This window comes from Gavialis gangeticus, unplaced genomic scaffold (genome assembly GCF_001723915.1).
Source record: "Gavialis gangeticus isolate Ggan-Ray unplaced genomic scaffold, GavGan_comp1, whole genome shotgun sequence".
NCBI classification, from domain to species: domain Eukaryota; kingdom Metazoa; phylum Chordata; order Crocodylia; family Gavialidae; genus Gavialis; species Gavialis gangeticus.
The window spans coordinates 241,239,164-241,256,307 of NW_017729032.1; the positions used below are offsets into that span (position 1 = coordinate 241,239,164).

Below are 17,144 nucleotides of genomic sequence, written 5' to 3' on the forward strand. Positions count from 1 at the left end.
CTGCTGTGCAAGCTGGTGCAGTAGACAGAAATGATGGGGAAAGAGAGTTCCACTGAAGATTTGTCACTGATATCATATGGGAGGGTAGAGGGGAGATAGATATACAAATGCATATACATATATACGCGCGTGTGTGTGTGTGTGTGTGTGTGTGTGTGTGTGTATACACACACAGACACACATATATATACACATACATACATATACATACACAAATACATGCATACATATATATGTGTGCGTGTGTGTATACATACATACATACACACACACACACATATATATATTTCTAAATGCAGTGCTGACCATGGAACAGTGCCACAATCTCTGTCAGACTGTGCGCTACAACATAGCCATTTGTCAAAATGTTATATGCACTGCAGGATCTCACTGAGGTGTCATGCCCTCAAAACCCATTCCTTCTGCCAAGAATGAGACACAATAAAATAGGGGTATGTGCTACTAAAGGAAGAAATTGTTTTGTTTGTCAGGAATATCAAAAGCTGTAACTTGGCTTAGACAGCACTTTCTTATATACTATCTTACTCAGCTTATCGCATGCAGAGATAAACCTGATGAAACATTGTTCTTGAGGTCATTATTTGTATGGTATTTCAAAACAATTTACTTTGTATGTTGTACTTGGGACTTACTCTAGGTAAAGAGCTTCATAACCAGAAGTCTTGATAAATAGAAGACTAATCGCCTAGTAACCATCTTGGAATATTATACTGCAAAACATAAGACAGAACAATTAATAGCACATGGGTATTACTGACTAGTGAGATCCATTAATATACTAGAAAAATAAAAATAGAAAAATAGAAAACAGAAAATATTATATTTAAGGAGGGGAAAATGCAACCAGCCACCAAACCACTTTATATTGTATGAATCTGCAATTCTAGATATAGTCAGCAGAAAGCTACTGCGATAGGGAGAGAGACATTTTATCGAAGCTGTATTTTAAAATAGTGACAGGCTTGTTTGGATGTGCAGAGCTATTCTGCCAACTTATGCTGGCAGACAGACAAGGTGGTCTCATGAGCTCCAACTCAGAAATATGAAAAGCTGAATGTCTCTTTGAGGAAAGAGACAGCAGTGCAAGGGGCAGGAACTCCTGAAGACAGAAGACCTGGGAATAAAGCAGATTTGATGTAAATTCATGAAACAGTTTGTAATTTATTTCTTAAAATTGGAGAAAAAAATAAAAATGTTAGCTTGTGTATGTATGCATACAATGAAATTGCGAATAGACCAAATCAGAGAGCCATCTAGATCAATAACTAGTCTTTGATTGTTTACATATATCAGACGCTCCACCGAAAGTTCCTACAGAAAAAAAGAATCCCCATAGGAAAGCATCATATAACAATGTCTTATAGAGGAAAACATTTTCCTAATTGGAAGAATTTGGTGGTTAGCTTATGTACTGAAACATGACAAAACAATGCAAAACAAAACAAAACACCAAAGAACTTTTAGCCTGCAATTCCTAGGAATCCTATTTAAGGTAACTATGGGCATTTTTGTTAGCTAAATAAAAATGTATACACATTTTAAAAATCTAATGAACCCAACAATACCTTAAATTGCAAAAGCTGCCTAATTGGGTAGAAATTATATTCCTTCATCAATGTTATACTTTCCGTGCTTTAGTATAGGGGTATCAAACTTATCTTGGACCCCAGGGTGGATCTGAACTATGGGGGCTCCTTCTTCCTTGATTTGAATCTCTTTATGCAGAGCAGGTTAAACCCAGGTTTCCCATTGTAGAGGCAGATGTGTTAACCCTGATCAATTATATGAAGGTTATGAATAGGAGGTTGAGGAAAACATGGCGCACAATTACCTTGTGCTTTGAAAACAACTATATTGAGACTCTTGGGCAACACTGATGGAGAAATACCTCATATGTGAATTCTGACAGGCCTTAGATATGAGCTAAATACCTGGCTGTTTAATGGTAGGGTCAGGGCTTAGGTGGTCACGTGCACGTCAAAATTGGAAATTTAACATTAAAACTGAGGCTGCAGTGGAGTTTTGATACTTCTGTGGTTAGGCAGCACCTTAACAGTTGTTCCAAGAATTGTAGTTTTGGATTTTGATGCCTAAACCTAAATTGGCAGAGATGAGTGGCACTTAGGTATGCAATATTACCCATTCCAGTCTCTGGAAGATTAACAGAAGCAGCTCCTACTCCCACTATTTACATGTAGAATGGGTTCAGAAGACATTAGTTAACTTTTTTTTTTCTTGGAGCATCCCTCTCAGAAAATTCTGCTTCCTCTTTTATTGAATCCTCGTACCAATAGGGCAACATCTAAAACAGTTAAGCTGCCATCTCTATGCCCCTTCCTTTTCTTTTAGGTTTCTACAGGGACAGTCATATACACCATCAAAACTGCTGAAAATATAGTACTGCTCCTGTCCCAGTTGCTGAAATTACAGAAAACATCTCAATAAGTATGAGTTATGTCTAATCATTATATCCAGACATAATCTCCACAATTTAGTATCTTACACACTTTTTATAGTTTATTTCCTACAATCCCTGAGCATAGACACTTTGTTATATTCATCATTTTATAATTATTTATTTATTGTTGTAGTAAATCTCTATTTTATATACTCTCAGACATTTAGCTTTTAGCAAAGCTAAAATTCCCTTTTATACCTTGTATCAGAGCCACATAAATGGACACTGTCTAATCCACACAATGTGTGATCATCCCCAAAGGAATTACTAAGAAGTTACATTTTCAGCGCATATTCTTTAATATTAAAGAGACCATTTTTTGAAGCAAATACCTTATCCGTTTTAGGAGTATTAGAATTGCTACATCCAGTCTATTCACTCCAAAATCCTTTCTTCCAACAATGATCACTGGAAAACCCTTCTAAGGAAGATGCAAGAAACTTCCTTGCTCATAAGAAAGTTGTCTGAAAAAATAGGAAGCTAATAGCAAATTTGTACCCTGAAAAAAATGAGGGACCGACTACATCTCCTATTTGTCACTTCAGTCTTACTAACATGTTTTATTGTTCATTTTGGTTTTCTGATTTTTGAACCTTCAACTCCCCCTTCCCACCTTTGCTCAAAAATATAAGCTTCAGGGAAAATATAAGCTTTCTTTGAGGAAAATAAATAAATAAATACAGAAAATACTTCTTTGCTAACCATTGAAAATGGTTTTGACAGAATTTTCAAACAGCCTGAGTAATTGATATGTAAGTTTGTTTAAGGTATTAGCAGCCACATTTTTACATTACATTGACACAGAAAAAGTAACTCAGACAACATTATTGGCTTTATGCCAGATTTAGGCCATTATAACTGAAAGCAACATTTGGCCAAAAAGAATTTACTAGTTAAACCCAGAGATCTTGTAAACAAAGAAGCTAAAATCTTTCCTAACTTAAACCCAAGAAAACAAGGAAATAATGACATGGACCCATTTTTTAAAATTTCTCCCATAATAGGAAAAAAGGGCCATTTTTTTCCATACAGAAATTCCCATAAAACTCTAATTGATTTTAACGAGAACTGCACAGCTATAGCTGAGGGCAAAATTACGCTTAAGATTTAGAATAAGCATTTTTTTTCTTTTTTATATTTTAATAGAAATTGTTTTAATTTTTTGTTTTATCTTCAATATGTTTCTTATGCACGTGAATGTATGAGCAATGGCCTTATGAATTCCAGAAACATGCTTATATGCAGAAAACAAATTCCTCATTGTGAGTATGTAAAGAACTCAGTATCTTTGTGGTGATGTACTGTGGAAGTGTTAGCAGGCTTAAAACAGCTTTATTCTAGCAACCACTCACCTCAAGCAACCACTGGCAAGAGTTTCTTCTTAGACCATGCCACTGGTGAAAGTGGAGTGGTTTCCAACCTCAAATCTTTTAAAAATATTATTAAATTACTTCAATTATTTTTGTTTTTTTAATTGGTACTTCTGTGCAGTGGTGATCAGACCTAATTGACTGCACAATTGTTTAATTTTACTTTACGTCTGATGAATTATTGATTGCTCTCTACTTTTAAGACATTTAGGACTTTTCTGGTAAAACACATAAAAGAATAAATACCTTAACCCTGTTACAACAATAACTTTTAGTAGTAAGGCTGTGGCAGACTTCCATATAAAAATTCTAGCCATTGCAGCCCATTGATCTAGCAGTATGTGCTGAATTCCAATGTTGAAACCAGCTATCCCTGCCTCCCACTGTGCACTTCTCCTTTCACAGCTCTACTCTTTGGGGAAAAAAGGCATGGTCAATGAATTGACTCCTGTTCTCTCTCTCTGTTATTTAGAGCTTGACCATTTGTGACCTTGTACCTAGGGGTATTTTATCTTAATGTTGCAAAATAAACCCCAGTTTTTCAAGAGCAGAATTTGCCCAGGAAGACTAAATGGTACCCCATAAGTCCTCTTCACTGAGCTATTGTGCTTCAACTCCACAGGCAGCTTGAAGACTTTTTCCTCTACAGTTTCTTTTCAATAATTTAACTTGTTATCATTTCAGTTTTGCCAAACAAAGGTCAGGAACACGATGTGGAGACCACTGTAAGGAATTAGACTAAGACATGTGTTGGTTATACAAGTGGCAGCTGCCTTTTTGAAACTGGTCTTCTCTAAGGATACTTAAACAACAGATGTTTATTATAATATTAGTGTGAACAAGTCATATAATCAAATGGCTTTGCTTGGTGTTAAGAGCTAGGGCCAAGGTCCACATGACTCTCCAGTTCTTAGCAAAAGGAAACTCCCAGGGGGTCTAAAGCCAAAAAAACTGGTCCCTGCATCAGTAGCCATCTTGTGGAGTATGCCTCATGGAGGCATAACTTGAAAATTTGTAGTGGGGGAGTAGGGAGTATTATCAGAAGAGAAGATTTGTGTGCATGAGGTATGATATAGGAAAAAATAAATTTGAATTTCCTTCAAAGCAGAAAAGTGGACCCATCCATATTTCTTCCAGTCTAAGAAATAATAGACTGGAAGAAATCTGTCCCTCAGGCTATATCTCATCAGCCTCTGTTCTTATGTATCAATGAATAGCAAAATGTTTAGAGGCTACTGCAGCTGTTGGGCTGGGTCTGCCTCAGCCTAATCTCATGAGATGTGAGTTGCTGCAGCAGTTGTGTGGGCTCTTTGGGGGATGCCATTTTGGTGCCTGCTTTGAATCAGTGCCCGGGGCTGTTGCTTCACTTGCCCTCCCATCCCCCTCAGTTTACTCTACTGTCTGGCATATGGCCGAGCCCTGATTTATTATGCTCATCCCTCACTAACATAAGGTCCATAACAATCATACACCAGTAGCATAATCAGAGCAGTCCTGGGTGCTGCCCATGCTGTTACCATGTCAGGATCACAGAAAATCTATCTCCTAAACTAAGTAGAGCTTGGATCCTGGGCACAATTTATCCCTGAGTGTATTTTTTTAGGGCCCCAGGACCCATTCCCACAGGGTCAAAGGCAGGATTCTTTTAAAATATAGTTTTGACATATGATGCAGGAATGTAGGGGGCTGGACTCAATGGACCCTGTTCCTATGTTACAAATATCTGTTTAAATCTGTCTGTGATTATGGCCCTTTCAGCAAACATCAACTGTATTTCAGTCCTGTTGGTTTTATTTTCAGTTTCACTTCTATTTCTAGGTATTTCTAATGTGGAGCTTATTCTATCTATCCTCTGTCCTATTAGACTGTATAATGAAGTAATGAGAACTGTTGTTGTTAAGATGTAACAAAATATTATCTAGTGGACAGAAATGGAATGAAGATAAACAGGCTAAATGAAAACAGAATTATAAACACCTTGCTATTAATTGATACATAAGAGCAGAGGCTGATGAGATATAGCCTGAGGGACAGATTTCTTCCAGTCTATTATTTCTTAGACTGGAAGAAATATGGATGGGTCCACTTTTCTGCTTTGAAGGAAATTCAAATTTATTTTTTCCTATATCATACCTCATGCACGCACATCTTCTCCTCTGATAATACTCCCATAACTTACCTTGGAACTGATAGCTTGTTGAGTAGCTTGTTCTATTTCTTTAATTATTTTTGGCCTCATTCTTTTTTGAATATTTATCTTAATTTAATCTCTGCAGCATCCCTAGTCCACTCCATCTTGATCATTGCCCCTATTAATTAATGGAGCAGGTCAACATTTTGTAAAGGATGATTTTTTAAACTGAAAAAAAAAATCAGCATTTTGATGATCTTGGCAAGAAGAAAAACAAAAAAAAACTGGAGAAAAGGATGTTGACATCTTTGTGAACATCTTTTTCTTGTGTCTTATTTCCTGTTGCCTTTATGACCACTATTTGCTCTCCATATATGCAATCATATCTCCCTCTCTCTCCTCAGTTTAAAGTATTTCAAAATAAACAAATATATATCAGTCTCCTTCAGTTTTTCTTTCTGCAAAGAGTACCTGTATCTAAATGATTTACTATAACTGACATACGACATCCTACACTGCCTTACTTCAGATATATATTTTTAATACAATCCAATGCATTTTAGTAAAATCACTTGCTTGTGTGATGGACTTGCATGTACAACTCATTCATTTTATCATCTCTAATCAACTTCAGGTAGATTTGGAGATTAATGGAAGATTAATGTGGAGATGTGAAATCCACCTGCAGAGGGTAAGAAGTCCTACTTATACAGTAGTGGACAGGACTGTACTATGTTGTGCTGTTCCAGGAGTTCAGAATCATAGATTCATAGATATTAGGGTTAGAAGGAAACTCAGAAGATCATTGAGTCTGACCCTGCTACCCCAGGCAGGAAAGAGCGCTGGGGTCAGATGACCCCAGGCAGATGCTTGTCCAGTCTCCTTTTAAAGACCCCCAAGGTAGGGAAGAGCACCACCTCCCTTGCAAGCCTATTCTACATTCTGGCAACCCTTACTGTAAAGAAATTCTTCCTGATGTCTAACCTGAATCTGTTCTTTGTCAGTTTGTTACTGTTATTTCTAGTTATTCCAAGGGGTGCCCTGGTAAACAGAGCATCTCCTATCTCTTGCTGTCCCCCCTGATGAATTTGTAAATGGCCACAATATCCCCTCTGAGCCTTCTCTTGTGGAGGATGAAGAAATTTATGTCCTTCAATCTCTCCTTAGGGGGCCTTACATGCAGGCCTCCAACCACATGAGTGGCCCTCCTCTGGACCCTGTCAAGGTTATCCACATCGCTCTTGAAGTGTGGCTCCAAGTACTGCAGCAGCAGCCACACCAGTGTCACACAGAGGGGAAGTATCACCTCTCTGGACCTGTTTGTGATGCACCTGCTAATGGATAAAGCGCAGTTAGCTTTACTGATCACTTCATCACATTGATGACTCATGTTCATCTTGGAGTCAGCTATGACTCTGAGAACACTTTCTGCTACAGTGCTGCTGAGACAGTCATCCTCCCGCCTGTAAGTGTGTTAGTGATTTCTTCTCTGTAGGTGCAGCACTCTGCATTTCTCCTTGTTGAATTGCATCCTTTTCTGCTGTACCCACTTCTCCAACCTGTCCAGATCTACCTGGGTTTGTTCCCCACCCACTAGTGTGTTAACTTTACCCCATAATTTGGTGTCATCCACAAATTTGGACAGAGTGCTATCCACAGCCTCATCCAAGTCAATGATGAAGATATTGAACAGCATTGGTCCAAAGGACCGAACTGTGGGGAACTCCACCGCCCACATCTTTCCAGATAGATACCGACTCATTCACCACCTCTCTCTGGGTGCAGCCCATTAGCTAATTTGCCACCCACCTGACCATGTAATCATCTATACCACAGCCACTAACTTTATTTATGAGAATAGGATGAGATACCATATTGAAGGACCTCTTAAAATCCAGGTAGATTTCATCTACCATGTCCCCTGCATCTAACCTTTTTGTGACCTGGTCATAAAAAGAAACAAGGTTAGTCAAACAGGATCTACCTGCTATGAACCCATGTTGGTTGCCCTTCAGCATTATTTTACCTGCTGGACTCCCACAAATGTGATCCTTAATAATTTTTTCAAAGGTTTTCCCAAGGATAAAGGTGAGGCTAACTGACCTATAGTTACCTGAATCTTCCTTCCTCCTCTTCCTGGAAATAGGGATCACATTGGCCCTTCTCCAATCCTCTGGGACCTGACCTGAGCACCATGAGTGCTCAAATAACCTTTCCAGTGGTTCTCCTATGACACTGGCCAATTCCATCAGCACCCTTGGATAATGATCTTCCAGGCATGCTGACTTAAACAGGCACAGCCCCTCCAAGGGTCCCTTCACTAAGTCGGCGCTAACAGTTGGGGGGCTGGTTTCACTCTTGTGCTCATCTGTAATCCAATTGGGAGATTTGTCCTGATCTATGTTGAGGAATATGGAAGCAAAAAACTCATTGAAGAGCTCAGCTTTGTCCCTCCCATCTGTCACCAATTGCCCTAGTCTGCCCTGTAGGGTCCTATGTTACCCTGTGCCTTCTTTTTCCTCCCTATATACCTGGAGAAGGAATTTTTGTTGTCTTTAATTTCCATTGCCAGCCTAAGTTCTATTGCAGCTTTGGCCTTTCTAACTGACTCCCTGAAAGTGTGAGCCACGTAGATATAGTCCTCCTTGGTAGCTACTCCCTGGTTCCACAACCTACACATCTCTTTTTTTCTCCCCTAGGCTTTCCTGGATTTCCCTCTTCAGTGAAGAGGGTTTCTTGGCCCCTTTTCCCCCTTTCATACACAATGGGATTCTCTCTCTCTGTGCCTGAAGATTGCGTCCTTTAGGAACAACCACCCTTCCTGGACTCCCATCTCACCAATACTCCTAATCATCAGTGCCTCACTAACTAATCTCCTGAGCTTATTGAAGTTAGCCTTTCTGAAGTCTAGCACTTCTGCCCTACTGGTCATCTTTTCCACCCTTCACCAGATAGTAAATTCAATCAATTGATGGTCACTATCCCCAAGGTTACCTTGTAGTTGCAGATCCACCAGGTCATCCCCTGTAGCCAACACCAAGTCCAATAAGGCATTTTCCCTAGTGGGACTGTATACATCCTGTATTAGGTGAAGGTCCTGTATGAAGGTTATAAACCGATGTGAATGGTTAGACCTGGCAGACTGCTCCTCACAGCAGATATCAAGGTAGTTAAGATCACCCATGGCAACCATTTCCCTTGACCATACAGCCTTTGAGATCTCCCTTGAGAATTCTAGGTCTAGCTTATCCTCCTGTTGTGGTGGTCTATAGTACACCCCCACTACCAAGTCCCTTTCCCCCCAACCCCCTTGTATTCTGACCCGCAATACCTCAATTTGCCCCTCCTCTGGTCCTATCTTGATAATAGAAGAGGTATATTGCTCCTTAACATAGAAAACAACACCTACCCCCCTATTTTTCCCTACTCTATCCCATCTGTACAGCCTATATCCCTCAATGCCTACTGCCCAGTCATGGGTAAGGTCCCACCAGGTTTCAGTTAACCCAACCAGGTCAAGGGTTTTGTTTTCAAGTACAAGTGTGAGGTCCTCCTGCTTGTTCCTCATGCTACTAGCATTGGTATAGAGACACTTAAGCCCCTCCAATGGGTGCCCTTGGTGCCCCCTGTCATGATGCTTATTGGGCCCCTTAGTACTTATGTGGGCTGTTCCAGCACATGGCTTATGGTTCGTGGATCCTAGATTCTCTCTGTCCTTTGCATCCCCATCCCCCAATGAATCTAGTTCAAAGCCTGTATAGGAGATCAGCCAACCTGTAAAAGACCAGACTCTCACCTTTTGAAGTGAAATGAAGACCATCATGCCTCAGGATGCCTTTTTTGTGGAAGTGCAGATCACAGTCTAAGAAGCCAAAACCTGCACAGTGGCACCAACTCCAGAGGCACAGGTCAACTTCTCTGATGCAGATGGGCAGAGAGACAAGCAAACCTAAGTTGGGTGGAGAGATCTAAGAAATCCGACATCAGTTTATTGTTCAAGTTCTCTGGGAAGAAGGTGGTATAGGGTAGAGAAGCAAAAGTAGTGGGTAGCTTCTATCTGCTTCAGAGAAATAGAAGATAATTATAGATGATGAGGCTGGAGGGACAAGGTCAGGGTGCACCCTGAGCATGTGGCCCCACGTGTCCACATCATACTGTAACAGCACATTTTAAGATTAGACTTCACTGTCATACACAGGGACATGCACAGCTCCTACCTACAAGGTATGTTCTCAGCATTCATTCATTAGCATAAGAACCAATACAGACCCCAATGAAGTCAACTGAAAGCATGAAAATTAGCTTCAGTATGAGTTGTTATAAAATGTTGTAGAATCTTTAGATGCAAATAGGCAACAGAAAAAATATCAATAATTACATTTACACATGTGCTTTACTGCACATAAGCTGATTTTAATGTGCATTAAAGCATCACTAAAATCTGCTTTTTAGTTAGTGCACATTAAAATACATTCATGTGCATTAAGCATCACATAAAAGCTGTGCACTTTAGTTAATGTGTGTTAGCTCAGATACATCTTGCTGGTGTTTCTACTTTAGTGTTGCTCTAAAAAAAAAAAAAAAACCCACTGCGCCTCTTTATCCTGTGAGTGGTGGGCTGCAATCCTGATGAGGTTTTCTGCCATGTGACTTTATTGATCTTAATGACTTGGGAGGTGTCCATATTTACACAGCTCACCTTTCACACTCTGTATTTGGAACTCAGTGAATCTATTCTCAGAATCAGGCTCTGGGGCTCCTCCTTCCCTTACACCCTAGCCTTACCTCACCTTGATGTTAAATAGCTTGTTAGGTAAGTTATTCATCATGACCTACCACACTATCTGGTACTTATTCATCAGAGCCATCCTAATCTTGACTCCAGTTTCCAAAGTCTGGTTATTTCCGGCCCATCCTGGTCTTTTCAGATTCTTCCCAAATGTCTGCTGCACTTCTTCATGCCATCTCCCCTGGTGTGTGAAATAGGTGAACTTCACTACCATTACTTTTAAGCCCTATCCAAAGGGCACATTGCCTTATTATCTAAACAAGTGTTGTACCCATACATAGTGCATAGGGCTGAGACTTAAATTGCAGGCAAAAGTTAATCCTCCCCTTGTTTCTTAGTCAGGAGTGAACGCCTCTTTCAGTTCACTCAGCATATCCTTAATTTTAGGTTCCAGGTGTCACTCCTGTCTGCCTCCTAGCAACAGCCTTGAGAGAGCAAATTCCTGTTCTTGTTCTTATTCTGAATGTCCCCTCCAGATCTGGAATACTCTCACCCATTTCATAGGTCCATGGGGAGTTTTCTGTGCTGCCTTGCTTGGGTTTCTATGCTAGTCTCCACTCTCCTTCTCAGCCACTGGCTCCACTAAGCACCCAGGCATCTCCAGCATTCTCTCTCTCTGTGAGTCACCATTCTGATTCCCTTTTAACTGGCAACCCTGCCATGTAAAGACCAGCTGTTTCTCAAAAAGGTGGGGGGGATGCTGCTGCACACTCTTTCTGGCATTGCTATAACAGCTCTCCATGCTGTTCTCCCCCCTGCTGGCATGGTAAATTCTTCTTTAACCCTTTCTTTCTCTCATTCTCCTCACGATATGCATGAAGACAGGCTAATATGCATTTTCCTAGTACCTCACAATGCAGGGCATTTATATACATGCTTTGGGTGGGGGGGGGGATGGGGCAGGGTGCTTTAATTGGAATGGCTCAGAAAGTTGTGCTAATTAAAGTGCTCAGAGAATCAATGTCCCCATACCTCAAAATTATGGTGCAAGCATTTTATCAGATGCTGGAGTGAGGTAATTACTACACTCCAGCAGACTCAATTGATCGAGTCTGCTCTGACATGCTATAATTATTGGAGCAGCCTTGCTGCTCATGTATAGGTACCTGGAGGTACTAGATTTAATGTGCATTAACTAAAGTGTATTAATACATGTTTAGACATGCCCAATAGAGGACATACAAGAATATATAATCTAACTCCTGGGCTTTTCAGAACCAACAAAATCTTTGTTTAATAAATTAAGTGGGATAAATCTTGTGAAGTGGCACAGCATTTTTGGTTCTAGCACAGAAACATTTGGACAGAAATAGAGGGGAAAAGGGTTAGAAATCATTATTGGTTGAATGCAGATGATGTAAATTTTTCTAAGGCCAGAACTTGATTTATAGCTAGAATTTCTCCACATTGGCATCACACCACCTGAAGTTTAGATACTTTGCCCCAGGTGGCCATCACAATTAGGCATCTAGGTGTCCTGTTCATCTTACAGGAAGTCCATGCACCTCCTGAGTGTAATTTAGTTTGCTCAGTTGCTCAGCAGGGAGGTGCCTATACCTAGCCAATAACAAATGTTAGGCACCTAGGAATGTTAGGAAGTCATACAGTAAAGTTCTAGGGCCTCTTGAAAACTACATCTCCCACTTTCCAAGAGAGTGTCCTATAGACTTGGTTGGTAAGGTTCTCTTGCCTTCATACTGAATCTGGGCAATCAGGCAGCCAAGTAGGGTACATGCAGACATCCCTGGGACCTGATCTACAATGATGTGGTATGATCATAGATTGAGTCCTGCTTGTGCAGATGTTCACTGGTGACAGGAACCACACTGGGAATGTGATCTAAGTAAGATATGGTCAGGGGGACTAGAGGGTTCATATTAGGTTTGGTAGGTTTGCAGTGTATTGGCAGGATTGGAGGTGGGGGGGAGGGTCCACAGCAGGTTTTGTTCTTTTGGGGGCAAGGTTTCCCCAGCCCCAGAAGTGCACTCTGAACATGTGCAGATGGTTGGTAGATTGGGCTAACCCATTTCCAATCTAATTTACTGCACCTTTTCAGGTAAACTAAGTTAGATCTGGCTGGCCATTTTTTGTCAGATCTAAACATCCTGAACTTATGTACAGATCAGCACCTAGGATATGGGATTCTGTGCCTCAGTGAGAATATCACTCCCCTAGAGGGAAAGTGGGTGTGAATGTCTCTGTTGCCACAATGATGTACTCAATTTACATTAGACAGACAGTTACTGTTTTCTTTTTCTTAAAGGAAATAACTTGGTAAATCTAGTGTCATGTACAACAGGATTACTATCCACTGCAAAGAACAATGGCTGACCAGTACACCCCTAAAACAAATGTAACATTTATTTTCAGTGCACAGTACATTTTTTCCTGAGATGACATATATTTCATTCAATGTGGGTCACATTCCTATGGCTGTGCAGTCACAAAACCACCCTGATCTGAAGAAACCAACCACAAAAAGGTTAAGTAACCTAATATACAAGTATCTTTAAAACAGACACACTTCTGTTCATTAGAAATATTTATTCTTCCAAAAGGCACTTGAGTGGATTTATCTGTCATCCCTTTATACTCCAGTGAAATTGGACTTGTTCACTCCCCTATTAAATCTGCTTCTCCCCTACCTAACCTGCAGTATTGCACAAGACTTTCAGATGGAAAGTCTCCCTTTTCTTTTATATTTTTTGCTGTTGGACAAGCCTTCCTGCTTATTGTATGCTAGTTTCTTACTCAGGGATCTAAGTATAGAAGGGTGCTCTCAAATATCACCTGTCTACACCACAGAAATGGGAATGCTATGTTTGTGAAAATGTTCCAGACCCCTAGTATCTGTGAAAGAGACTCAGAGGCCATGTCCAGACATGCAGGCACATGCAGTTTGTGGTACCAGAAAGAGATTTGTGGTGCCACAAACTGCACATGCGGAACATTAAAACATGCCCTGCACTGCAATGAATAAGACATTTGCAGCAAGGGGGCAAAATTTGCTACTGGGATTTCCCAATTTCCAAGAAGCAAACCCCCCCCCCAAAAAACAAAAGCACTAGGAAAGAAAAAAAGTGGCACAGAACATGTGAAAATAGGGTGCACCAGAACAAACAAAGGCTTGGTTCTCCAGAGAGGAACTCTAGTTGCTTTCCAGAGTATCTCTACTACTCCATTTGTGCCCCTGCTGCTCCAGCATGCTGGGCAAAGGCAGTTTGTACGTAGTGGAACAGTGTGTCCCACAACATAGTGAACATACAGGGGAATGCGCTGAGGCACTTATTTGTGCCACTGCAAGCACATATCTCTGCACAATTGGACAAGGCCAGAGAGGGAAGGGGATGTTCAAGGTGCTAATTCTGTAGATAGCAAAGAATTTGTTGATGCTCAAAGGAGGAGCATTAGGCCTCTCTTGTCCTTTTAACAGCTGTTAATAATAGTCATAGGGGAACAGAGCCAAATTCATCATGGTTTCTATTGTAGCTATTCTAGATAGGAGACAACAAATAGAAGCTACCATCCATGCGGACAACTCCAACACTTCCAGTTTTTGGGTATCACAAATAACTCTCCAAGATATGTTTGCCCTTGAACACTAATTCCCTCAAGTTGATGTTGGAAGAACAATAGGGATTCAGAAAAGCTTTCTATAGCAGCGTTTTCATAGCACATTCCAGCCACACTGCCTTTCATTCATTGAGTGTCTCTGATGGACAGCACCCATCAGCTTTGTGTTCTGCATTTTAACCCATTGCCCAGTAGATCTTCTATGGGTTCCATTATTGTCAGCATCTATTAATATTCCATTGAAATCAGTTTACTCTTGGCTGTACTCAGTACATTCAGCAGTAACAAAGCAGCTGCATTCTAAAAGCCAGATGGTGGGGCTGGGTATCCAGCCCTATAAATATATTTATATAATGTTGTATGGGATCTCCCTGATTATGGTTATAGCTTCTTTCCACAGATTCTGGCTTTTAAATAACGATTCAGAATGAAAGATAATAATGAAATATTTTATCATGTAATTTTTGGCACTAATTTTATTGAATACGGATTAAATGCCTATCAACAAGCACCTATATCAAGGCCATTGTTTTCAAATAATAGTGCTTCAGAATTCTCTTTTGTTAATAATCCATGACTAATGTCAACCATGGAAGAGAACAAATAGAGTGAAGTCATAAAATAAAACAGTCTCATACTTGAAGCATCTGCCATAAACACAGCAGGTTTCTCCAAGACTCTACAAGTTATAGACAATCTTTACTTAGCACTTCAAGTAAACTTGAATGAACCAAAGGGGTACATGCAGAAAATGTTTCTATGTAGCAAAACAGAGCATTTAATGCTGCATTTACTACTGTATAGACTGCTACAACCTGTGATTGTCCTATGATACCTTAGCCTAATAAGGAAGAAGAAAGATGTTTCTTGTCCAACCCAGAAGTGGAGAATGGAATTGAAAAACAAATAATGTTTAATTTCAGGTTTGGTTTAAAGAGTGGCAAACATTTAGCAAGTTCCTTATTTGTGCATCTCTATTAATCCAAAAGATAACTGGACAGTTGGCTGCACTTAGTGCAGGTCCCACCTCTTACTTATGCTAATTCTATTAATATTTCTACAGAGCAGTGACTTCCCTTTGGAATGGATCAATGCTGATTACTTTAGCCTAGGGGGAATGCTTAAAGTGAAGAGTAGAAATCTTCCAGACCCTAAAGGAAGATAAAAGTACGACCAGGCATGAAAAGCAAATGTCTCAAGGATTAGCCCTGTGAAAAAGATTTGATAATGCTTAACCACTAGAATGCAGTCACAGAAAGAAGACTCTTCTGGATGCCACTTGTGTATTTAAGAAAATACAGCTGTATTTAGAGCTTTAATATCAAAAGTGAAGGGGAAGGCTGATAGATTATGTTTTTGCATTCAGGAAGAGGAAAATCAGATGAAGATACAGACATGAATGAAGGTAGGTAGAGAAATGAACAGACAGAGAAAGTATGAGTACTGATGAAAACAGTCAGTCTGGTAATACGATTAATGAAAGGACGGTGCCTACTCTAGCTAGGACACTATGTGGTAAGAAATTAACGTTAGGAACCTGGACAATGCCATGATCCTGAAATACAGCATGCAGATTGCAAAACTGGATGAGAGAAACTTCATGGAATAACTACTGTAATTGAAATACAGGTATTTCAGCACCGAGGAATAGTAGAAATAAAAGTAAAGTGGTTGGGTAGATGGGGTACATTAATCATGTGAGAGATTGCAAAGCAAGAATATGTAGAAAACAAAATCTATTTGTATCAAAATCATTTTGTGGAAGGATGGTAAGAGAGATTCTACTGGGGTAGTGCTTAGAGTTCACTTGCTAGATTTGGATATGCATAAAGATCTCTGTAATGCAGTACTGCAAGAACTCTCTTTCAGAGACACTTTAGCTTCCTTAATTTCAGAGCAAATGCTATTGATAATGGTAGAGCCCAGAGTGTTTTGGAAGTGATATCTGACATATTTCCTTATGAAATATTCAGTGAACAGATATTCAGGCAATTCAATTTTAGGCTTGGTTTTGGTAATAAAAGAGGGCATAATAGAAGAGGTAGCCCCAGAAAATAACCTTGCTTGATGGAAATCAAGAGTTTAGATTTAATTGGAAAATAAACAAAAGTTTGCTCGTAACTAAGAATCTCAATTTCAAAAGGGAAAACGTTAGCCAGCTAAAGGAGTTAGTGAATTCAACTGGAATGAAGAGCTTAGGGACTTGAATTTGGGGGAGCCTGGGAGCTCTTTAAATGAAAGGTATAGACAGTATCAAAAATCCATATCCCATCATAAGTAAAAAAACCCACAAAAGTTGTGGAAGAGGATTCTGACTAATTGGTTAAATAACTGCCTCAATGGGCAAGAAAAAAAGATACCTTACTAAGAATGGAACAAAAAAAAAAATGACTAGAAAAATAAACTATGATTTGGAGCTTACAAAATGTAAAAGTGAAACTTACAAAATGTCAGATTGAATCAGTGCTTGTAATGGACGTTAAATAGCTAAAGGTTCTTTAGCTAAATAAATAAAAAGTGAACCTAGGAAGGAAGTGGGGTAGCTATATGCAGTTAGGATTGGGTAAAGTTTAAGTAACTTAGGTATGGCACAAAAACTAAATAGTTCATTATTAGTTTTCAAAAGGGTGATGTTGATGGGGGAGGGGAGGAGAGGGGATCAAAGGTGACAGGCATGTGGAATAGTAGGTATAGTAGCAACTGTTTTTAATACATGTTTCTAGCCTAGGGTAATATATGATTAAAGAAGAATAAATGCAGTTCTGTATTTAAGAGGTTGAGAACAGGCTCCACACAACTATA

At 39.7% G+C, this 17,144-nt stretch overlaps 1 long non-coding RNA gene across 1 annotated transcript in view; it reads right to left on the reverse strand.

Annotated features, from left to right (window-relative positions):
- The window catches only part of LOC109303427, a 91,474-nt gene extending 90,747 nt beyond the window's left edge, over positions 1–727 (reverse strand). The window contains exon 1 of the long non-coding RNA XR_002099106.1: positions 654–727. This is a non-coding gene — a long non-coding RNA (uncharacterized LOC109303427). The remainder of the gene's footprint in view (positions 1–653) is intronic.
- Positions 728–17,144: the final 16,417 nt, after the last annotated feature.